The sequence below is a fragment of the Armigeres subalbatus genome, chromosome 2 (genome assembly GCF_024139115.2).
Source record: "Armigeres subalbatus isolate Guangzhou_Male chromosome 2, GZ_Asu_2, whole genome shotgun sequence".
Classification (NCBI taxonomy): Eukaryota; Metazoa; Arthropoda; class Insecta; order Diptera; family Culicidae; genus Armigeres; species Armigeres subalbatus.
The window spans coordinates 13,892,571-13,918,485 of record NC_085140.1 but is presented as its reverse complement, the minus strand read 5'-3'; positions in this window follow the sequence as shown (position 1 = coordinate 13,918,485).

The following is a 25,915-nucleotide window of genomic DNA, read 5'->3' as shown; positions in this document are numbered from 1 at the left end:
GTAATTGTCTGCCGGATCAACCAAGACTTCCATGATTTCGCGAAGTCCCGAAGATGAGATTGCTCAATTGAGCATTGTGTGTTCAATCACATATGCTATGCTATGCTATATTTAAAACAATATTTTTTTTGGTATAAGGCGAAAGGAAGAAATTAAGAATTATTCATAAACACGTTTATCCGTAAGAAAGTAAAGAGAGAAGATAATCACTTCATTATATCTGACCTGTCTGCCAGATATAATAAAGAATTTGTTAGGGGCCCCTTCTTAGCCGTGCGGTAAGACGCGCGGCTACAAAGCAAGACCATGCTGAGGGTGGCTGGGTTCGATTTAAACTGCCGGTCTAGGCAATTTACGGATAGGAAATTGTCTCGACTTCCCTGGGCATAAAAGTATCATCGTGCTCGCCCCATGATATACGAATGCAAAAATGGTAACCTGGCTTAAAAACCTTGCAGTTAATAACTGTGGAAGTGCTTAATGTACATTAAGCTGCGAGACGGTTCTGTCCCAGTGTGGAGATGTAATGCCAAGAAGAAGAAGAAGAAGAAGAAGGGGCAATTGAAATTTCGAACACTACTTCTACATATTCTAGGAGGCCTTCCTTAGCCGTGCGGGGAGATACGTTTAACTTCTGACCCGGCAGAGTTTAACTTCTGCCCGGTCCAGGAAATTTATCGATAAACATTTTCCTCGACTATTTCAGGTATGAAAGTTTCAACGTATTAATCTCGTGTTGTACGAATCCAAAAAATGGAAGTGCTGGATGCCACTAAGCTATTATTATTAATATGCCGCGAAATGGTGCATTCCGCGAAATGGTACATTCCGCAAAAAGTCATTCGGCTAAAAAGTACAATCCGCCAAATGTCGTACCGCGAAAAGTTACAAACCGCCAAATTTTATTCTGCGGAATGTTCAACCGCGAAATAGTTTTCGGCGAAATGTTATACAATCAAATCTCACAATTTTGTATTATTTGATTGTATAACATTTCACCGAAAACTATTTCGCGGAATTCCTTTTCGCGGATGAACATTTCGCGGAATAACATTTGGCGGTTTGTAACTTTTCGCGGTATGACATTTGGCGGTTTGTACCTTTTCGCCGAATGACTTTTGGCGGAATGTACCAATTCGCGGAATGCACCATTTCGCGGAATATTAATAATAATAGCCTTTGTCCATTCAGCGCATTCATTCGCATTCATTTAAAGAAGGCATTATCAACTCCTTTCGCCTCATACCAGGCAGATGCATCCATATAAAGAAGGCGTTACCTCTCCCTTCGCCTTATACCGGGCAGACGCGTTCTTTTAAAGAAGGCATTATCAACTCCTTTCGCCTTATATCAGGCAGATGCATCCATTTAAAGAAGGCGTTACCCCTCCCTTCGCCTTATACCGGGAAGACGCGTTCTTTGAAAGAAGACATTAGCAACTCCCTTCGCATTATACCGGGCCGAACATATGGTGGGGTTTCAGGTTTTGAAACCTGAAACCCGAATCACCGGATTCGGGTTTGAAAATTAGTACAATATCGGTTTCGGGATGGGTACGGGTTTGTGAGATAAAAAAAATCGGGTAAGGGTCGGGTACGGGCTTAAGAAATAAAATACTGAAAATTGTTTTATTCAGTTTTGTTAATTGTGAGGCTAGTTCGTTGTTTGAATTTTCCGGGGAAAACTTTTGTGCGGGCTTAAATAATTAAATTATGTCGGGTTCGGGTCGAGTACGGGTTTATGAATGCAAAAATTATCGGGAACGGGTCGGGTTCGCATTAAATCTAAAGAAATGCCCGGATTGCATGCAATTAAAGCAGAAATCGGTAAATATTTGAATGATAATTATTCTAACTGATTTCGGCCAAATGGCATTCCGCGGAATGATTTTCGGTGTAAAGGTACATTCCGCGAAATGTCTTTCGGAAAAAAGGTGCATTCCGCGAAATGTGTTTCGGAGAGTTGATACATTCCGCGGAATGTCGTACCGCGAAAAAAAATTCCGCGGAATGTTTTTCGGCGAAATAGTATACAACCGTATTATTTTAATACAGTATATGAATAAGTGTTGCATTTCTTGGACTAAAACCTTGCAGATTTGTATATGCCTTACAATAAATTGTAAGATTTGTTTTTGGGGTGTATTTCGCAAATTACCCGAGCAAAGGCAGATAACTGAAATGATATCAAACTGATAACACTATTAGTTATCCTTATTATCATCCTTAGCCGTGCGGTAAGAAGCGCGGCTGCGAAGCAAGACCATGCTGAGGGTGGCTGGGTTCGATTCCCGGTGCCGGTCTAGGCAATTTTCGGATTGGAAATTGTCTCGACTTCCCTGGGCATAAAAGTATCATCGTGCTAGCCTCATGATATACGAATGCAAAAATGGTAACCTGGCTTAGAAACCTCGTAGTTGATAACTGTGGAAGTGCTTAATGAACACTAACCTGCGAGGCGGCTCTGTCCCAGTGTGGGGATGTAATGCCAATAAGAAGAAGAAGAAGATTATCATCTTGATATTTAGTTATCAATCATGTGATTAACTGATAACTGAATAATAACAAAATTTATTCTCAATACAAATTTGGTATTTTCTTTTAAATTTCAAATTTCAAGCATTCTATTCTTTCTAACATATTATACAGCGTACATAAAAAAATCTACTCATCCGCTTATTTTTCGACGCATCCAAAAATAAGCACCAAGTAAATCGCCTAAGAAAAACATCTTCTTCTTCTTCTTCTTATTGGCATTACATCCCCACACTGGGACAGAGCCACCTCGCAGCTTAGTGTTCATTAAGCACTTCCACAGTTATTAACTGCGAGGTTTCTAAGCCAGGTTACCATTTTTGCATTCGTATATCATGAGGCTAAACACGATGATACTTTTATGCCCAGGGAAGTCGAGACAATTTCCAATCCGAAAATTGCCTAGACCGACACCGGGAATCGAACCCAGCCACCCTCATCATGGTCTTGCTTTGTAGCCGTGCGTCTTACCGCACGGCTAAGGAGGGCCCCAAGAAAAACATACCTGTAGCAAAAAAGCTAGTATGATAATTTTGAAAATTTGACCGCCACGTGGTGGTTTGTAGCGATGAATGCCAGATCTGTAGAAGCTTTGAAAAAAATATCACGAAAGATGTCATTTTGTTGCAAGGCACAATACTAACTTCTGATAAATGTATCCGGCCTATGCTATAAATAGTGTGACAAGAGCTGTTTCCAAACACTGATCTGAAATTTTCGTCTATGCAGACGGTGAGTTTCCTAATTACTTACGATATCTACTGATTTGTTTATTTCTCTGTCAACAAAGGAATTTGCACAAAAGTTGACATTTTCCTGGTTGTTTTATACTATCCTTATTAACTTTACTTTCATTTCAGGTGTCGTTGAATAATGAAATATGTATCTGAGAACCAAGCGTTGTAGTTTAATAAGAACTTAAAATGGCCTTGCAACTTCCGGAACATGTGATCCAAGGGCATGTGCTAACTCAGGAACGGTGAATAGTCTTGACAAACCGCAATATAATTGGTCTTGGGATCCACAGTGCTTATGTATATGGTGAAGCGTAAAATTTAACTGGAAGTGTCAGATAATCAAGAAATTGCAACGATCTGATGTGTTGGGGAGAAAACAATCATGCTCGCACTTTAGTCGATCTAGCAATGTGTTCAGCCAAAGACCAATTGCTCAACTATTCAAACCTAGGTTTGAACGCAAACGAGCAAGATCATTTGCAGTCAAACCTCCAATAGTCGATGTTGAAAGGACTCATGGGAATATCGAGATGTGAATTAGAAAATCCTTTGGAAGGTGTTTGAATGGATTATCACAGTAGCCTAAAATAGTAGTTTGTGCAACAAGTTGCAAAAAGATGATTTTTTCAGCACGAGTTGTACATTTATCCAACGAGGCTTGCCGAGTTGGATAAATACTACGAGTGCTGAAAAAATCGAGTTTTGCAACGAGTTGCAAACGCAATTTTTGCAATGACGAAAAATGGGCTTTAATATGATAAATCTATACCAAAATTGTACAATCGAATTTACTCCACATGATCATTCATGCCAATAAATTATGTTGCGGCAAATTGCATAGATTGAAAAGCTATGAAGCGATGGATGCAATTGCCTTTGGAAAATTGTGATGTTATGTCCAACAAACCATTTCATTTATTACAAGACGCTTAGAGTTCACTATTCAAACACTCACCCAAACTAATTCAGCTAAATGTAGTCATGTAACTACTGTCCCAATATAGGTTTTTCATTATAGCACCCAAATGAGTGCTATAATGAATATTATGCAACCCATTTGAGTTGCATAATGGTCATTAAAGCACCCATTCTGTTGGTATGGAAAAGTAGGCCGTTTTATCACTCAAATGACAACTGTAAAACAGGTATTATGATCAGGAATTGCAAAAAATATTTTTAACTAGTCGACCCGGCAGACATTGAAGGCGAAATGCGCGTTGTGGACCAGGTACCCAAACGAAATTTTCATTCGAATCCTATTTCCGGGAGCCATGGCCCCGGGCTCCCACTTAACCTTATGTATCAAAATCAACCTTTTCGTACATTTAGGGGGGAAAACTGTCCGGCCCTGGAACCACCGAATAGCAACATTTTTTCACGGATTAATTCTTCCTGGGATCAGCAGTGTTTATGTTTATACTAGCTTTATGTATCCGGCCTTACTCGGAATTGCTAGATTGGTTCGCAATTTGATTTCACAATAGGAAAATGTTAAAACCAATTGATCAACAGGGTAATTGTGTTTACCTATTGATACTTCATCATTTTATTAAAAGAAAACTTTTGGAAACATTAACTGATTTTGAAGAAGGGACAAACCCACAATTGCCTTATTACGGGCAAAAGCGTATTTTTAAAAATGGAAAAACATCCACCGATGCCTTATTCCGGGCAAACGCATATTTTAAAAGAAGGGATCACACCCACCATTGCCTTATTCCGAGCGAATGCCTACTTTTGAAAAAGCAATCACATCCATCATCCAGAAGGAAGCACATTAATCATTGCTTTTCACTGGGCAAACTATGATTCCGATGAAGGGTAACAATTGACCTTTCCCGTCGAAAATTGAATCTCGTTTTATTGTCTCAGTCGATTCTTTGGCTAATTTGAGGTCAACTTTCCCAAAAAACTAATATTTTTTGAGGCCTTGAACTATTTTTGATTCGAAAACAAAAACCAAAAAAGTGCTGCACGTGTATACTGGCCTGACAAATTCACCCGATGTTCGTTAAAAATCGTGCCAATCTCAAAAAACAGTCTCATATGGTCTTCCTTAGACGGAGAATATGAGTTCCAAATTTGGTAGACATCGGTAAATGGGTTGAGAAGTTATACTGAATTGATCGATAACTAAACAATACCCCTCTCTCACACCCTCCCCCTTTTAAAATGACCTAACCACATCCACTAAAATCGTTTCCTTAGGACAGACAATATTTGATACAAATTTGGTTCACACCCTCCCCCTTTTCCAAAAAGCATCCCTAACCCCCCATCGTCGTCTCCTTAAGATAAAGAATGTGTGTTCCAAATTTGGTTGAAATCGGCCAAGCGGTTCAGAAGGTACACTGAGTTGATTGATAACTTATCAATACCTCACCCCACCACACCCTTCCCCTTTTCAAAAGAGCATCCCTAACCCTTCCATTATCGTCTCCTTAAGATAAGGAATGTGTGTTCCGAATTTGGTTGAAATCGGCCAAGCGGTTCAGAAGGTACACTAAGTTGATCGATGACTTAGCAATACCCCTCCCTCTACACCCTCCCCCTTTTCCAAAGAGCATCCCCAACCTCCCATCGTCGTCTCCGTCTCGAATGTGTGTTCCAAATTTGTTTGAATTCGGTTAAGGGGTTCAGAAGGTACACTGAGTTGATTGATAACTTAACAATACCCCTCCCCACCACACCCTCCCCTTTTAAAAGAACATCCCTAACCCTCCATCATCGTCTCCCTAAGATAAAGAATTTGTGTTCCAAATTTGGTTGAATCCGGCCAAGGGGCTCAGAAGTTACACTGAGTAGATCGATAACTAAGCAATACCCTCCCCCCACACCCTCCCCCTTTTCCAAAGAGCATGCCTAACCCTCCATCATCGTCTCCCTAAGATAAAGAATGTGTGTTCCAAATTTGGTTGAAATCGGCCAAGGGGTTCAAAAGGTACACTGAGTTGATCAATAACTTAGCAATACCCCTCCCCCAACACCCTCCCTCTTTTCCAAAGAGCAACTCTAACCCCCCTATCGTCGTCTCCTTAAGATAAAGAATGTGTGTTCCAAATTTGGTTGAAATCGGTCAATGGGTTCAGAAGTTATGCTGGAACATACATACAAACATACATACAAACATACAAACATTGAGTTTTATATATATAGATAGATAGATAGATAGATAGATAGATAGATAGATAGATAGATAGATATGCATATGAAAACATGAAACTTTTTACTGTGAAATGCAAGGTTGTGGTTTAGTTTGAAACTATAACCGAAATCGATTTACAGCATGGCGCTGCTAGTAATTGTTTTAAACCCTAATGATTGATAATATTCGAGAGAAAAACTAACCTAAGCCTATTATATTTAATAGGTCACAACTGAAAACAAAGTGTATTCAAAAAAAGGACGACGAACCGTATTTATCCTAACTGATTGCTGTGTCGCTATTTTGAATACATTTCGGTTATCATTTTTGTAAAGTTGACTTACAGGGGTTAGACAAAAAGGTTGAGATAGGTAAAAATAAGTCGAAATTCAAATCAGCATAACTTTGCGTATAATAATCCGATTTTGATAAAACCAGGACCATCAGAAGCGGACACTCTTCTAGTATACTGTCCTTCTGAGATTAGTCCTTGGCCACCGGAAATGTTCCGGGTTTTCCGAGGGTATGTTCACGATTCATTTTTTCCACTGCTTTTATACTTTCTCCGAAAATTAGAACTTATATGCCGGCCAATGGTGGCTGTAGATCGAGAATCCATCTAAACTACACAGAGATACGACCATTCCCGTAAAAACGGTACCGGGAACATGATGAAATGATAACAGATAGGAATAATGCAAATATGAGTATCTGACTTCATGTCTTTGCAAGACGATGATTACAGAAACATTTCCAGAATGATAGTGTCCACTGCCACCCTTATAGCAGGTTCCATGGGCCTTCCAGGAGGGGCCGGTTTTGGCACCATCTGGAACCATGCATATATGGGTGTCAAAATTCATGTTTTCCCAAGACGATGAATATAGGATCTTTATTAGATATATTTTGAGGACTGTAAGACTTTTTGGCCAATTTGTAACAGGTTCCGGAAGTTCTGCGAAAGTGACATTTGTTCAGGGTGTATGGCCAATCCCGTATCGTTTTCACGAAAATGGCCATATCTCTGCGTATACCTAACGGATTTTCGATCTGCAGCCAGCATTGGTCAGCATATTAGTTCTAGTTTCTGGGGAAAGCATAAAACATGATGGCAGTAAACGTCATATAAAATGACAAGCAGCAGAAAAAATGCATTTTTAACATACCCTTGGAAAACCCGGAACACCACCGGTGGCCAAGGGTCAATCAGAGGTTTCGCATAGGGCCAGTATACTAGAAGAGTTTCCGCGTCCGATGGTCCCAGTTTGATCAAAATCGGATCATTCTACGCAAAGTTATGCATATTTGAACTTCGACAAATTTTTGCCTATCTCAACCTTTTTGTCTAACCCCTGTATAATTCAACCAGAATGATAACAATTCTAGTTATCAATATAACTGGATAATAAGGTTTGTTATTAATAAGTTATTCTGCTTTGCACTCTGTCCAGCCGACTGTTATATACATAAATGGTCATGGCATCATGATTTGATTATAAATAGTCTTCACTAAATGCAAGATCGTAGAAAGCGCAGTGCTCTTCTGTCCTGCTCCTCAAGAAAGCGTAATTGGGTGAGTGCCTAGAGACGACGCCGTACAATCACTCGATTCGGGTTCGAATACTTTCGAAATTCGAAACATTTTTTTCGTTCGAAACATTTTTTTTAATGCGTTACGAAGTCGGCAAAGAAGATTTAACTATTTTGGTCGATAAAACAGTGATGGCTGATAACTAAATAATAACTAAATTAGTTAGTTGAGTAAATAACATATATAACAAAATGTGTTATCAATTTGGTATCAGTGATAACCAATTTTGTTATTTCAGGAACAAAATTCTGGTATCATTTTTGTTATGTTGGCTGTTAATTCAACCAAAACGATAACAAGTTCAGTTATCAATATGTTTGATAACCGGATAATAGAATTTGTTATCAATTAGTTATTCATTTTTGCTCGGGTATAAGCGCAGGTATAAGATTGTATATATACAATCTTATTAACGTAGTTTTCCCAAATGATTCGATGAGCATGGCTTGTTTATTTTGCAGAATTCAATAACATTTTTTTTTTTTTTTATCTTTCGTTTATTTGGAAGGCTCATTTGCCGTGAAGCGTTACGGAGCCGAAATCAAGTTTAACAATACATTTCTTGATTCTTATACATAGTGTTAGTTTTGGGGAACCGAAAGACTCGCGGTTTAGTCGAGGTTAGGGAATACAATAATACAGTAGGAAAGGAAAGGATTTTAGGGTGCTTAAGTAATTACTATGCTGATGTTCACAAAGTTGACATTCCTCGCATTTTTACATCTGTAACGGGACAAACAAACTTTTTTTGGGAGACAACGACAAGAGGAGGACATACGGAAGGGATTAACGACAGACATGGAAATGTACAACAAGATATGGGGTACGATATGGGGTACGACAGACAAGGGAATGGGCAGACAATGATTACAGTTTTACATCAGCAACTTTCAAAAATTGGTGGACCAGGGACATGTACTCGAGATCAAGGCCCGACAACACTTCCCTAATAGGCTTTGGTTGTTTTCCTCGGACCCGGAGATGTTCAGTTAGCGCAGATCTGGGGCCACGATGCTCCTCGCACGCCCACACGACATGATCGATGTCCTGATAATCCTCGCCGCAAACACAGAGATTTCCTTCCGAGAGCCCCACTCTGAAAAGATGTGCATTTAGAGTGTAGTGATTGGACATTAGACGACACATGGTTCGAATGAAGTCTCGTCCCATATTCAATTTTTGAACCATGGACGCTTCGACACCTGCGGGCGAATTGAATACAGCCATCTACCCAACTCCTCATTTGACCATTTCTGTTGCCAGCTGTTCAAGGTTTCCTGACGAACTAATGTGAAAATTCATCGAAGGTGATTTTCCGATCGTAAATATCACCTTCCATAGCGCCCACCTTCGCCAAAGAGTCCGCTTTCTCATTTCCCGGGATCGAGCAATGAGAAAGGACCCAAGCCATGGTGGTTGTGTAAGACCGTTGTGATAAGGCACTCAAAGCTTTCCGTATCCCATTTAGAAGATACGCTGAGTGCTTAACTGGTTTCATTGACCGAACAGCCTCCAAGGAACTTAGACTGTCGGTAAGATGAAAAAGTAGTCAGGAGGTAGGGACACGATTTGCTCCAGTGAATAGTGTACATATAGCTGGTAGCTCAGCAGTATACACGGAACATGGCTCTTTGAAAATACCGAAACCAGTGGAGTCATCCGATTTTGATCTATCTGTACAAAAGCTTCTCTCCTCACTGGCGTGCCCGTATTTGCTTGCAAATAATGGAGGTATGACCTCCGCACACAGAAAGTCTGGTATTCCATGAACCTCCTGCTTCATGGACAGATCAAAAGTAACAGAGGAACTGTAAGAGTCTAAGAAGTTAGCACGATTGGTATCTACCGAAGAAGGGCTTACCTCCAGCGTTATGTACCAGTGGTAAATACTCATGAATCGAGATTGAGGGTTTTGTTCGAGCAGCTTCTCGAAGTTATCAATGACCAATGGATTGAGAACCTCATAGCGGATGAGGAACCGGAGCGATAATTCCGCGAAACGATCTGTTAGTGGCAGTACTCCCGCAAGTACTTCCAAGCTCATTGTATGTGTCGAATTCATACATCCTAACGCGATACGGAGACAGCGGTACTGAATCCTTTGAAGCTTCAGCATGTGTGTTTTAGCCGCGGACTGGAAGCAGAAACTACCGTATTCGAGGACCGACAAAATGGTTGTTCTATACAACGTTATAAGATCTTCGGGATGCGCTCCCCACCATGTTCCGGTTATTGATCGCATGAAGTTGATCCGTTTCTGGCATTTTGTGTCAGATACACAATGTGCTTCCTGAAGGTACATTTCGAGTCGAACCAGACCCCGAGGTATTTAGAAGATATGCTATGAGTGATTGTCTTACCCATCAGTTGGAGCGGGAACTTTGCCGGCTTATGTTTTTTGAAAAGACAACCATCTCAGTTTTCTCCGGAGAGAATTCGATACCCAGCTTCATGTAGCCCAAGTAGACAAATTGTCCAAAGTATCTTGCAATGGTCCTTGCAGATCAACCGATGTTGGCCCTGAAACGGATACAACACAATCATCTGCAAGCTGTCTCAACGAGCAATTTGGCATGAGACATTCATCAATGTCTCTGACGTAAAATTGTAAAGAAGGGGGCTCAAACATGAGCCCTGGGGAGACCCATGTAGCTAATTCGTGAAGTTGCCGAGTCACCATGAGAAAAACTCATACGCTTCTCTGACAACAAATTGTACAAATAGTTGTTCAAAATTGGTGAAAGTCCACACTCGTGGAGTTTGTCAGATAAGACATCGACGCAAACTGAATCAAAAGCCCCTTAATGTCCAAAAACACTGAGCCCATTTGCTCTTTTTAGCGAAAGTAAGCTGCATTTCTGAAGAAAGCAACGCAAGACAGTCGTTCGTTCCCTTGCCCTGCGGAAACCAAATGGTGTATCTGACAACAAACTATTCGATTCAACCCATTTGTCTAGCCGGAAGAGAATCATCTTCTCCAACAGCTTCCGAAGACATGACAGCATCGCGATGGGGCGATACGAGTTACAATCCGACGCGGGTTTTCCGGGCTTCTGGATGGCTATCACCCTCACTTCCCTCAATCATCCGGAACAATGTTGCACTCCAGTAACTGATTGAACAAGTTCAATAAGCGCCTCTTCGCGACGTCTGGGAGGTTTTTGAGCAAATTGAACCTGATTCTATCCATCCCTGGAGCGGAATTGTTACATGAAAGGAGAGCAAGTGAGAATTCAATCATCGAAAAGGGACGATCCATATCATCCCTGTCTGCAAAAGCATCACGTAGCTCTTGCCTCACCGGTACCGAATCCGGACAAACTTTCTTTGCGAAGTCAAGTATCCACCGCGACGAGCTTTCACGATCTTCGTTTACGGACGACGCGTTGCGCATTCTTCTCCCGACGGTCCACAGAGTTTTCATTGAAGTCTCGCGCGATAAACCTTCAACAAAAGTGCGCCAATATTCGCGCTTCTTCACTTTGACCAGTTTCTTGAACTGGATTTCGAGCGCGGTGTATCGTTTGTGAAGAACGATCGCCCCGTGTTTCGAAATTCTTTGAACGCGGCGGATTTCTCGCGATAAAGTTGCGTACACTCGATGTCCCACCACGGACTGTAGGGTTTCCTACGAACCGAAGCTCCTGGCACCGGCCGACGGTGTGCCTGAAGAGCGCTTTCAATAATCAACTGTGATAGAAACGTGTACTCGTCCCGCTGGGAAGTGCTTCTATCGACTGTATGCCATCGCTGATGGCGTCCGCATATTTGCCCCAATCGATGTGCTTCGTGAGGTCATATGAAAGATCGATGGAAGCAGATTGCTTATGTCCATTGGAAATCGAAACTTCGATCGGCAAATGATCACTACCATGGGGATCTTGGACCACCTTCCAAGTACAGTCCAACGATAATGAGCTCGAACAAATGGAAAGATCTAGACGGCTATCTCTTGCTGGAGGAGCCACTCGTGTAACTTCTCCTGTATTCAAAATTGACATATTGAAGTCGTCGCAGAGGTCGTATATCATTGATGAACGGTTGTCGTCGTACAGTTCCCCCCAGCCTGTTCCGTGGGAGTTAAAATCTCCCAGGAGCAACCGTGGCTCGGGCATAACCGAGCAGATGTGCGAGAGATCTCTTCGAGATATCGCGGTGTTTGGAGGAAGATAAATCGAGGCGATACTGAGGTCTTTTCCTCGAATAGTCACCTGACATGCGACAGCTTCGGTGCCAGACATCGGCACAAGATCGACTCTATAGAAGGAGTGCTGTTTTTTGATCCCTAAAAGCACTCCTCCATATCGATTTGCCCGATCGCGGCGGATTATGTTGAAATCAGGAAAATGAAGGTTCACATCTGGTGTTAGCCATGTTTCACATAAAGCAAAAGCATCGCATTGTAATTTGTTAACTAAAAATTTAAAAATATCTAATTTTGGAAGAATACTTCGACAGTTCCACTGTAGAATCGAAATCATGTTACCCTTATTGACTAAGTTAGCCATCGAAGGATACAAATGACTCGAGGAGGGGCATTTTCGAAGCCAGCTGCTTCAGGAGAGGAGTCAGAATAGGAAGAACAGTTTTGACCATGTTCTTCACGGGGTCGGAAGCATCAAAGAAGTTGAGGATGAGCTCCACGATGCCAGAAAGTGTGAACATTTGAGCCATTGAAAACAAAGGGAACCCCATTTCCAACCTCGGAGTCAGAGCTACCTTGATCGTCCAAAGGTAGAAACGGGTAGATGGTGTCAGAAACGAGTGGAGAAGCGGCCTTCCTCAACATTTCGGCGTAACTTCGCCGAGAACGCTGCTGAAGAGACCGCTTCTGGTGGATTCGCTGCTGTATGTACGTTGGGCAAGCTTCAAGAGAATGTGGAGGGTTTTCGTTACAATAGACACATTTCGGTGCCGTCTTGCACGCACCCTCCACATGCTTCTCTCCGCATGATGCACAACGAGGTTTATTGCAGCAGTACTGAGCGGTGTGGCCCAGCTGCTTGCAATTAACACAATTCATCACCTTCGGTACATACAGCCGAACAGGTAGACGAAGTTTGCCAATCACTACGTAGTCAGGCAGTGCGGACCCGGAAAAAGTGACGCAGAAAGAGTCAGACGGGGAATAACTCCGCTTCTCTCCCTCCTGCGACACCGAATACATTTGTTTGCAATCCAGTATCGCAACAGGAGGCAAAGAAACGTTCTTGAAACGACCGAAACCTTGTTTCAAATCGTCGCATGTCATACTTCCCTCCGTCACCACCCCCGCGATCTCACAAACTGCTGACGGTAAATACACCTTATATTCGAGAGTGAAAAGCTCACAGGTGGCAATCTCGTTGGCCTGTTTGCGATCACTGACCGTGACACGGAGTTTACTGGACCCAACCATGTCAATGGTCGTGACAGACGAAAATCGCTTTTCCAGATCTTTGCTAATCTGGCTGATATTCAAACGTTTGCCTTTGGGTCGAAAGAAAACAACATACGGCCCACTAGAGTCGTGAGGGTAGACCTTGGGACGGGGGCTCGTAGAGAAAATTTTAGCGTTGCTGGTGTCCATTTCGTTTTGGTTTGGAACACCCGAATGCAACGAAACATCTGACATGGAATACGAAGTACCCCCCCAACTTCGCCTTCGCGCATTGCGGACACGAAATGCGCCGCTGCAGCGAGGCACAATCTCTTTTAAAACTAAACAATTATCACAAGGGCAGAAAAAACACACACACAAACAAAATAATGATTTGGGACAGAGGGAAGACGAGCAAAAAGAAAGAAAAAACTATTCCAATAAGATGGAGAAGAGAGGGGAACAATGAGAGGGAGCTCAATTAAATACTTGCGTTCACACTGCTGTGTTGCCGGCTAACAGTTCTGGCAGCACACACTAGCTCGATGGACACTCGCCGGTGGTGCGGTCGAAGCGAACCACGCTATTGTTGGTGTTCTCGCCGCACCCAACACTGCAACTGGGTGGATGGATGGTGGCAGGACGGCGGCGTCTGTGTTGGTGGAGACGCACGATGGATGATGACTGTCGGCGTGGGACGATGATGCCTGCGCCTGCGATGGACGCCGAATAAACTGCAAAGTTTTGCGTAGTTGCAAAACCAACGAAATGGCTACTTAACTGCTACAGCTAAGCACCACTTCCACTCAAGCACTATGCTTCAAAACACTTTCGGAAAAAAAAACCACTACCTGTACTTCAGGAAAAAAACCGAATGAGAAGCAGACCGTACGCGGACTTACAACCGTCTCGCACGGATGCTCGACGTGGAATGCTTCAATTCAATAACATTGCTATTCAATTTACTAAAACTATCCCCATAACTCAATTTACCTCAATTTCCTACAATTATAAAATTAGTCCAATTTGAACTAATTGGTGTACATTGACAAGCAGGTCTTGTATATTTTCGTTTAAGCATGGTTTTCAAAAATGTGTGGATGGTAATATTGGTTCAGATTACGAGCTTTATAATGAGATATAATATAAAACGATAATATAATATGTGAACTTTGACACCAAGAAAGCAGTATCTTGATCAAATGATCAAGCGCTATTTGTGGCATCTATCAAAACTGAGAAACTCCTGATTGATTATTTTCTCAAATAAAATTGCTGGTTCGCCCACTTTCTCTGTCCAGAACAAACTTCGCGTGCATTAATCAAACCTCACCAAATTTCACCCAATTATTGCAAATAAAGATAGCAAAGACGCACTCAAAATATTTTCCATAATTTCAAGAATTCCGGGAGAATTTGTTGCTGTTTCCTGAATGATTATATACCTTCTTGTATTATTCCACATCCTATCTTTCCCGTGCAGTATCCAGCCACCTTTGTACCAGTCCAGCCGAGCGAACACGTATTCAACCCGGCAAGAAGAAGTTTACTTCTTATCACTTCCTCTCCACGGCATGAGAAATGGTACGGAATGAGAAATTTGTAGCTCACATCCGATTCTGTACCATGCCCCACAATATTTATTTGCTCAACCATCTCTTCCGCCTTGCTTCCGTTTTCTGTGCACATTGTAACAATCCCGATTGTGGAGAGCTTCTTGGGCTCAGTCAATAGTAAGCATATGCGGTATTTCGAAAAATTTCGTTTCAGGTGGTTCGAAACGAAATTCCGCGGAATTTGATCATGGCGAAATCTGATTTCTTGATTTCGTTTCGTTTCGTGAAACTACAAAAAATTCGCTAGAAAAAACTAGCTTATAACGAAATTTAACGGAATTCCGCGGAATTTCGAAACAAATTTAGACCTCAACCATACTGCCTCGTGCGGTCGTGTATTATCAAAAATTTTGGCTGCGCCGCTGAACAAAATCTTAAAACATTCACGCGTACACTATATAAACTTAACGTTATAAAAAATCCATTCACGCGTACACTATATAATCCCATTCTGAGTCGACGACGTAGGTATTTAGTTTTCTTATTTGTTTTGTTAGAAATGTTAGAAATGTCCAATAGAAAACGAAAAATATCTTTAACTATTCTATCCCATTTTTTTTTTCAAACGTGATCCTCCTCAATAATTAAGACGTCAGGCTCAGAGTGTAAATGTAATCAGACATGAATCAGATCAGTACAACTTTGTCAAAGAGGCACAGTCGTGGCAGGGATTCCAATTTATTTTCAAAATATGTATTTTCAAATATTACTTCAAATACCCTTAATTTATAAAGGAAATGTGCTCAAATGTTCGTGATATTAATCAAAGTGGCATTTCAATCAACGTTGTCCAAAAGATTGTTTGTATTAAATAAAATATATGGTCGAGTTTCTGAATGGTTAAAGTTAGAAACTCTCCGGCGACGTTTTTCAAAGATGAATGTGAACATTATGGAAATGTAGCACATTGTATTTTTTCTCTTGAACTCGTTTTGCAGGAAGAGTTACCGCTTTTCGAACAGAACAGCAAGCATCAATCCCTTTAGGTCGAATGTAAATTTTTAACCTAAATTATTATTTCAAGCCATTCTCCGCGATAGATAGAAGTTGATTTCCGGGAAAAATAGAACCCCTAGGCCTAAGGAAAACATTAAACGAAGCACATGACTATTCTATTTATTTGCGTTGGATTGATTTGAAGCACGGTTTTCGTCTTCGAGTTTGTTTACAATAAATATTTAGTTGTTTAACAAGGTGGCTTTACATAAATTACCTTTTCAACAAACCAAAGATAGGGGCCCTCCTTAGCCGTGTGATAAGACGCACGGCTACAAAGCAAGACTATGCTGAGGGTGGTTGGGTTCGATTCCCGGTGCCGGTCTAGGCAATTTTCGGATTGGAAATTGTCTCGACTTCCCTGGGCATAAAAGTATCATCGTGTTAGCCTCATGATATACGAATGCAAAAATGGTAACCTGGCTTAGAAACCTCGCAGTTAATAACTGTGGAAGTGCTTAATGAACACTAAGCTGCGAGGCGGCTCTGTCCCAGTGTGGGGACGTAATGCCAATTAGAAGAAGAAGAAGAACATAACCAACTATCCCTTTTCCGTGGCGCTCACGGAGATGCAGAGCATTCCTCTTATAATCTAAATTGACTGTAAGGGCGTGACTGGTTCATACCGTCCATAGCAGCTGTTTCTTGCACTCAATTGAAGTCGGTTGAGGATAAAAATTTGACAACAATTTTTGCATGCCTCATATGCACAAACACATATACAAGGACAAACAGACAACAGCTTGGTTCGTCGAGTTGATTGTATAAAAGACTATGGGTTTCCGAGTCTCCTATAGAAAGGTTGAATTTGGAAGGAAATGATATCCTTTTGTTGCAAGGTTTTGTATGATTTCTTCATACCTGGCAAACTGTCGTCGTAAAAACTTTGCGATCACATTTCTGAAACACAATCTGAAAGACATATCTTTGTGCATTTTAGAAAGGTGCAGAGGATTCGTCTAGTGAGCAAATGTATGCTATTAACAATTCTCAAATATCTGCATATACTATATTCGTATATTCTGGTTTTGATTTAGCTCAATACCATCAAACCACGCTGATAAATGAATATGATGTATGCTTCAGCATAAACATAATTAAATAAGGTTTAAAATAGAATTTGAATCAGAATACAAAAAAATCACACAATTCCTATATTTTTATATACATACTTACTGATATAAAGCTGAACTGATATAAAATTGATCACATTCGGGAGCACTCATTCCACGATGAATTCCTTTGAAAGCGGCACAAATGCTGGGGTATTGCCTTATCGCCAATGCTAAACGGGAACACGGCGATTTATTACAGGCTGAATTTTCTGTAACTATAATTCTACTGATAGCAAAGCAGTTATTTGACTTTAAGAAAATTAAATCAGAATTGCGCACATAATGTAAAATCAATTCAACAAAAAATCCGCGGAAAAACATTAAAATTTCGTTTCGTTTCGAAAAGTTTCGAATTAAATGAACGTTGATTTCGTATCGTTTCGAAATCTCGAAAGTAAATATTTATTTCGATTCGTTTCGTTTCGAATCAACACAGAAATTTTAAATTTCGTTTCGTTTCGTTTCGTCAGGAAAAAGTGTCTTATCGCATACCCTTAGTCAATAGCCTGTGTCTATTTTGCTATTTATTGTGGTCGTTATAGGTACCACGAAGAAATACACGCAGTTAAGTAATGTGCACAGTCAACAACGAGTACAGCGACGATCCACCGTGGTGCAATAAAAGGCATTTGCAACAGCACGGTCCCGACTGGAGAAAGGATACCCCGAGGAGCAAGGTTGGCTTCCGACCTCTGACCTAGTCCTCGAAGTGCACAGTCATCACACGACATTCCTGACCCATGTTGTCGCAGTCGACGACGTCGTCGAAAGTAAAGAACGGATCAACCGGGCAAAACTTAGTCGTTTATTTGTAAATAAAGGAAGCACACCAAGGGAACCGACATTCTTCATCGTCATCCATGTTACTGGCACCTTAAAGGAGCACTGAGTAAAATGCTTCATTCATTTGTACAACGACAGTCCAGACTTGGTTTGGTGTGAGGTTGAATTGTCCTCTCAGATTTACTTACTTGTCATGTACGTTGTTGTTGGTAGCTACTGGTCTTGAGCGAAGGCTGGCTCAAAAGATAAACGGAACAAATAGCACAATTTGGGATGGATTCAGAGTTCAAATTTACGCTGGAATAAGCTTCTTTCTGACCGGGTCAGGAACAGGCAACAAAGCACGAGTTGCGACACAAAAGGGAGAGTTCTGGAAGCGGGGCGATCCCGACCAGTAGATAGTAACAGATTTATATCAGACCTTGTTATTCTGTTACAGCAGTTTTTTATAACAGCGGTTGTTATAAAACATGTACCATTAGTAGGTAAAATAACAAAAATTGTAACAAAATCTCTTCTAGTTTTAACAAAAATATTACTAAATATGTTATTAATTGAACAAAATTATAACTCGTTGTGTTACATAAAAAGCGGTGAAAATAGCTTATAATATAACAAATTATGTTCTTGCAAAGATTATGATTATCCATAATGTAGGCAATTATCTTGTCCAGCTGGTTCAACTTTGATTGTAGATTCAAGTTATACTATAGGTGGTACCTTACTTTTTTCCAATTCCTATCTACCAAAAATGTAGGCAATTTTTTTCTGGGGAAATAAACATAACACATTGTGTTATAATCATGTTATGACGATCATGAAATTTTATTTCCTTCATCTTTGGCAGAGAATTTATAACAAAATTATTGCAAGTTTTGTTATGTATAACACATATTGATATAATTGTGATAAAATTTTGTTATGACTAACTAGTCGGGATGTTACGGCTTGTCTGGAATGAGTCTCATTTATAAGGACGTGGGGATATGTACATTATGCCACCGAAAGCGTGGGAGATTTGCACTGGGAAGGTGGGCAGATGGCACTGTCTGGAAGTAGGAGGTTTGGGGTAAAGGTTGAAAACTTGAAGAAAACTTTTATTTACGGTGGTTTTGATCTTCTAATTCATTTACAGAAGAAAAAAATCAATGCAAACTGCATGAATCCAATATGAGATATATACAATATACATACGGCCAACTATTTCGAATAAAGTAATGTTTGCGAAACAGAAAGAAAGTGTTAATAACTTAAAAAGTAATCAAAACATATTCACAAGTACCTGGGCATAATGTATGCATTGTGCATAAGATACATAATTCTTGCAATGGCTAAGTTGATAGGCTGGTCCAGTTTGAATTTAGGGCCATGGAAGAGGAAATAAGAAATGGATGTAGCTTGGAATCAATATGATGATATTAAAATAACAAAATATTGGAACGGTAAAACCAGATTTTATCTCTGACAATGTGATTGTAAATAAAGAATGGAAATCTCGAGCGCATGATCCTTTGACGTTGTAAATGAATATTAAATTAAGAGAATTCGTTAATATGCTTAACAACACTTGGAGACCATTATTGTAAAAATCAATTCTTATTATTAATGCTTAAAGTGAGAGTGAGAAAATGTTTCTTGTAATTATTGATTGAGATTTTTGAATTTCTCGTTTTTTTTTTGTTTTACGTGCCCAGGATCCAGCAAAATGGAATAAGAAGCTGGAGGGAGGACAATCTAAAACTAATTTGATCTGTCGCCGTGGTCAGGGAATCAATTTTCCTTGGATGCTCATGCGAAACAAGCGACAAAAGAGAACCAACGACAAAGCTCGGATATGATATAATTACAAAGCTTCGAAAAATAAGAAAAATAAAAAAATAAGACAATTTCGTTGCTAATTTTTTAATCCGTTATTTTGCATTATTTCTACAGCAAATTCCGGTTTTATGCTATCATAGTTTCTGCTTTTGTGGAAATATTCGAGAATCTAACTATGATTACAAAATTTGCATCGTATTTTTGGAAATATCAGAGCATGCAATGTAAATGATTCTGGTCATATTGTATTTGGTTTCTGATAAAGGCTTGTTGCTAGGTGCCGTAACAAGTGCCGCTAGGTCAGTAACAAACTTTTGGAGACGAGCTAAAAGTCTCCCAAATAAAGAAAAAAAATAGTAACAGACTCTGTTGTTGACAAAGGGTATATTGTTAGACGTTACTCGAATATTGATTTCCTGATCGTGGTATATTAACAGCCTCTGAACGTACACCAATAATTTTTTACTTCCTCTAGAAATGCTCCGGACATTTCTTTGACCGTGCTTCGGGTTTTCCCTAAAACATTGTTTTAGCACAGCGGTTCTCAACCTGGGTACATGTACCCCTGGGGGTACTTTGCCGGCCCCAGGGGGTACCTAGCTTGAACCACAAAGCGTAATGACGGATGTATCACAATTGCAATAAAACTTATTGATACAGTTTTGATAATTATGAATTTTTAGATTCCAAATGTTTGTATTGTATGTAATATGCATGGCTCAAAATCTATTGCATCCTGCCTACTACAAACATTTAATTTATTCATTATCAGATTACGACCGGAGTGGCCTATGCAGTGCATAAAAGTCTTCTTCATTCAGCTCGGTCCATGGCTGCACATCGCCAACCACACAGTATGTGGAGGGTCCGCAAATCGTCCTCCACCTGATCGATCAACCTTGCTTGCTGTGCACCTCGCCTTCTTGTTCCCGTCGAATCGTTGGTCAGAACCATTTTGTATGAATGGCTGTGCTACAAAAGATCATAAGGACAAAAAGTTTAGTGACTAAAATCTAGAATCTTGAGATCTGTAAACCTCTATTTGATAGGCATGAAGAAAAAGCCTCGTTGATAGAGGATTGAAAGTTTTTTTTCCAAGAAACTCGTAAGCTTCCTTTTGAGAGGTTCCGAAACCTTCTTTCAAAGAGGTTTCCAGATGTCGAAAACCGCCTCTCAAAAGTCTCAGAAGCTTCCTCTCAAGACGCTAGGAAGCCTCCTCTCAAGAGGCTAGGTCTCCTTACAAGAGGCTTTCTTTTGGGAGTCTCGGAAACATCCTTTCAATAGGCTCGGAATCCTCCTTTCAAGAGCCTCGTAAGACTCCTTTCAAGATGCTCGTAAGATGCTTGGAAGCCTCCTTTCAAAGGGCACGGAAGCCAATTTTCAAAAGGCCCGAAAGCCTCCTTTATAGAGGCTTGGAAGCCTCCTTTATCGAGGCTTGGAAGCCTCCTATCAAGAGGCTCGGAAGGCTCCCTTCAAGAGGATCGGGATTCTTCTTTGAAGAAGCTTTCTTTCAAAAGACTCTGAAGTCTCCCTCTCCCACGCAAACCAACACCATCAACAGGTAGCGGAAACCTTCACCTACCTATCGGTGGTGATGGTTTGCGTGGGAGAGCTATCGGATTCATCAAATCGTTGTTTGAATCTTTGTTTACAAAAGCAGATAAGTCGTTTGGAAAATTTTGTCTTGAATTATACATTTGTGTCTTCTTCTTTTTCGACTTCTTTTATGGCTCTACAATCTACATTCCTACTGGAACTTGGTTGGCTCTTCAATTTAGTTTTCTGTTAGCATTTCCTCCGTTAGTAATTGAAAGTTTTTCTATGTCCGCCAATGCATGAGAATCTTGTGTGGCAAGTACAATGTATACACTATGCCTAGGGAGTCGAGAATGTTTCCAACCCGAAAACATCCTAGACAGGACCGAGAATCGAACTTGCCATCTCCGTATTGGCAATCCTACGCCTATGATCGTAAGGCCACTCGAGACCCCATACATTATTATATCTTTCCTAACAATCCACGGGAAGTTTCTCCACCACTTTGTTTAGAAATTCTTATACGAATTTACCAACACTGCGTGCAATGGTGAGACTCGTTTTTGTACAGAGATCTGATTTCATGCGTTAGGTATTTCGGAATCTCACCTTTACACAGAACTGCTATGAGTCAGAGGGTTTAGCAGATCCACCAAATTCGTATCCGCTTCTTTCCCAATTAATTAGGTCATATTATCAGCTTCAGTGTTGTACCGAGCCTGGCGATATGACCGGATTTACACCGTTACTTCAGAGTACCCATATCCCAGTGTAACGTAATCATACCATTATACTTAGGGCGGCAGCTGTCTTGCGAAGACGCGCGGCTACAAAGCAAGACCATGCTGAGGGTGGCTGGGTTCGATTCCCGGTGCCGGTCTAGGCAATTTACAGATTGGAAATTGTCTCGACTTCCCTGGGCATGAAAGTATCATAGTGCTAGCCTCGCAGTTAATAACTGTGGAAGTGCTAAATTATGCTGGGTTGTTGGGCCGAAGGTCATTGGGCCGAAGAAGGAAGAAGGAAGAAGGAAGAAGGGAGAACGAAGAAGGACGAAGGAAGAAGTAAGAAGTAAGAAGGAAGAAGGATGAAAGAAAAAGGAAGAATGAAGAAAGAAGTAGGAAGAAGGATGAAAGAAAAAGGAAGAAGGAAGAACGAAGGAGGAAGAAGGATGAAAGGAGAAGAATGAAGGAAGAAGGAAGAAGAAAGAAAGAAGAAGGAAGAAGAAAGAAAGAAGAAGGAAGAAGAAAGAAAGCAGAAGAAAGAAGAAAGAAGAAAGAAGGCAGAAGAGAGAAGAAAGAAGGCAGAAGAGAGAAGAAATAATAAGTAAGAAAGAAGAAGTTGGAAGGAAGAAGAAAGAAGGAAGAAGGAAAAAAGAAGAAAGTAGAAGGAAGAAGGAAAAAGGAAGAAGTAATAAGGAAAATGGAAGTAAGAAGAAGGAAGATGCAAGAAGGGAGAAAGAAGAAAGAAGAAAAAACAAAGAAGAAGGCAGAAGGAAGGAGGAAGGAGGAAGAAGGAAGAAGGGCGAAAGAAGGAAGAAAGAAGAAAGAAGAAGGATGCAGGAGGAAGGAAGAAGAATGAGGGAAGGAGAAAGAATGAAGAAGAAAGAAAAAGAAGGAAGAAAACAGAAGAAAGAAGGCAGAAGAAAGAATAAAGAATAAAGAAGAAGAAAGAAGAAAGAATAAAGAAAAATGATGAAGATAGAGGGAAGAAGAAAGAAGGAAAAAAAGAAGAAAGAAGGAAGAAGGAGAAAGGAAGAAGCAACAAGGAAGAAGGAAGAACGAAGGAAGAAGAAAGAAGAAGGAAGAAGGAAGAAGGAAGAAGGAAGAAGGATGAAGAAAGAAGGAAGAAGAAAGAAAGAAGAAGAAAGAAGAAAGAAGGAAGAAGAAAGAAGGTAAAAGAAAGAAAGAAAAAGGAAGAAAGAAGAAGGAAGAAGGAAGAAGAAAGCAGGAAGAAGGAAGAAGAAAGAAGGGAGAAAGAAGAAGGAATAAGGAAGAAAGAAGAAAGAAGAAGGAAGAGGGAAGAAAGAAGAAGGAAGAAGGATGAGGGAAGGAGAAAGAAGGAAGAAGAAAGAATGTAGAAGGAAGAAGGAAGAAAACGGAAGAAAGAAGAAAGAATAAGGAAGAAGGAAGAAAGAAGAAGGAAAAAGGAAGAAGGAAGAAAGAAGAAGGAAGATACAAGAAGGGAGAAGGAAGAAGGGGTAAGGTGAAGAAAGAACTTCTTATTTTTCCCTTCTTGCTTCTTTTTGCTAATTCGGCCTAATGTCCGTTCGGCCAAAAGGCCTTCGACATAACAGCCTTCGGCCTAGTGGCCTGACACCGTGCTAAATGAACACTAAGCTGCGAGGCGGCTCTGTCCCAGTGTGGGGATGTAATGCCAATAAGAAGAAGATAAGAGTGAAGACGTTGTGTTATTTATCAACACATTTATGTTACTAAAGTTCCAACTATTTGTTTATTTGAGACACCACTATGTTTTTAACCACTCCATCTATAATGACGAGCAATCAATTACAGGGTGTCTGCAAATTATCCGTACAGATTTTGATAGTTTGCTTTTACAAATCAAAAACAGACAATAATGGACTGAATCGGTAGCTATATGGGCATAACAACTCAGCAGGCTGTAACAGATGTATATTCTGAGAACACTGAGCGTCATTTCATGTATAAAAAAATCTTTGTGAATGCTTTTTTGCCGGTTTTTCGAGCAAAAAGGAATTGCCTTCCTACTCATCCGATTTGGATTGAATTTATCATTCGGTATGGCCTATTTTGAAATCAACAGCCATCAAAACACCGAACATATTATCGAGACAATTGAAATCATGTCACAGCCGTCAAAAATGTGTGAAAAGTATCTGTATAGAAACGTGCGGCCATCGTGATTTTTTTCCAACACGATCGAAGGCGTACAACTCAGGATACAGGGGTCATTTTAACCCTCAAACTGCCGGGACGAATCTTGTCAACTTAAACCTCAAACTGCCGGGACGAATCTTGACAACTTAAAACAGCTCGTTCTCGGTCAATTTTTACCTAAATTGCAAGCGGTTTCAACTGTGATCAAGGGGAATAGTAGTTCCAGCATGTAGAGGGGTAAAATGCTCAGGATGACCCTCCCTCTTTTAGAGGGGGGAGTTTTGAAGTGTGGCATAAGTCATTTTTTGAGCAAATGTTTAGTATTTTGAAATTTTTAACGTCGTGACAGGTGTTTTAGTATAAGTAATTAGTAATAAATGTAAATGGTTGACAACAATGGTCAAATAGACATAAATTGACCTCCGGATGACCTTCGAACAGGTCCTGGAAACCCGGAATATCCGGTATAAAAGGCCAGCATAGAATCACCGAACACATCGGTCTTCCGACACCTCAAACTTCCCAGAATCTCATAGGTAACTTAGAAAAAAACTAAGGCGTTTTGAAGATTCTGAGATTCTGAGAAGTTGTCGGAAGCCTAATTTGTTATGTAGTTTTATGTTGGCTTTGTGTACTGGAAATTCCGGGTTGACGGAACCTGTTCCGTGGCCATTGCATGGCCAGTTCTACCCTACTGAAAACTTGGGGCGTTTTGTAAGTTACATATGAGATTCTGAGAAGTTTGAGATGTCGGACGCCTAATTTGTTTTGTAGTTTCATGTGGGCCATTTTTTACCGGAGATTCTGGGTTTTCGGAACCTGTTCCATGGCCATCGCATCGCCAGTTGTACCCTACCAAGAAACTAAGGCGTTTTCTAGATAACTCATTAGATTCTAAGAGGATTGAGGCCAAATTTGTTATGTAGTTTTATGTTTGCTTTGTACCAGAAATTTCGGGTTTCCGGAACCTGCTCCGTGGCCATCGCATGGCTAGTTTTACCCTACCAAGAAACCAAGGAATTTTCTGAATTACTTATGAGATTCTGAGAAGTTTGAGGCATTGGAAGCCTAATTTGTTATGCCATTGCATGGCCAGTTCTACCCTACTGTAAAACTATGACGTTTTCTAAGTTACTAATGAGATTCTGAGAAGTTTGAGGTGTCGTAAGCCTAATTTGTTTTGTAGCTTTATGTTGGCCATTTTTTACCGGAAATTCCGGGTTTCCGGAACCTGTTCCGTGGCCATCAAATGGCCAGTTTTACCCTACCAAGAAACTATGGTGTTTTCTAAGTTACCTATGAGATTCTGAGAAGTTTGAGGTGTCAGAAGACCGATATGTTCAGTGATTCTATAATGGTCTTTTATACCGGATATTCCGGGTTTCCAGAACCTATTCGGAGGTCATCCGGGGATCAATTTATGTCTATTAGGCCATTGTTGTCAACCATTCACATTGACCATTATTTTCTTATACTAAAATACCTGTTATGATGTTAAACGTTTCAAAATACTAAACATTTGCTCAAAAAATAACTTATGCCACACTTAAAAACTCCCCCCTCTAAAAGAGGGAGGGTCATCCTGTGCATTTTACCCCTTTACATGCTGAAACTACTATTCCCCATGATCACAGTTGAAACCGCTTGCAATTTAGGTAAAAATTGACCGAGAACGAGCTGTTTTAAGTTGTCAAGATTCGTCCCGGCAGTTTGAGGGTTAATGTGAACAAATTCAGCTTGGTTTATGTAGTCCTATTATAATAACATGCAATGCATGCTGGCTCTTTAATTTATTCCAAAAAATATTTAAAAACCTGTCTTGTT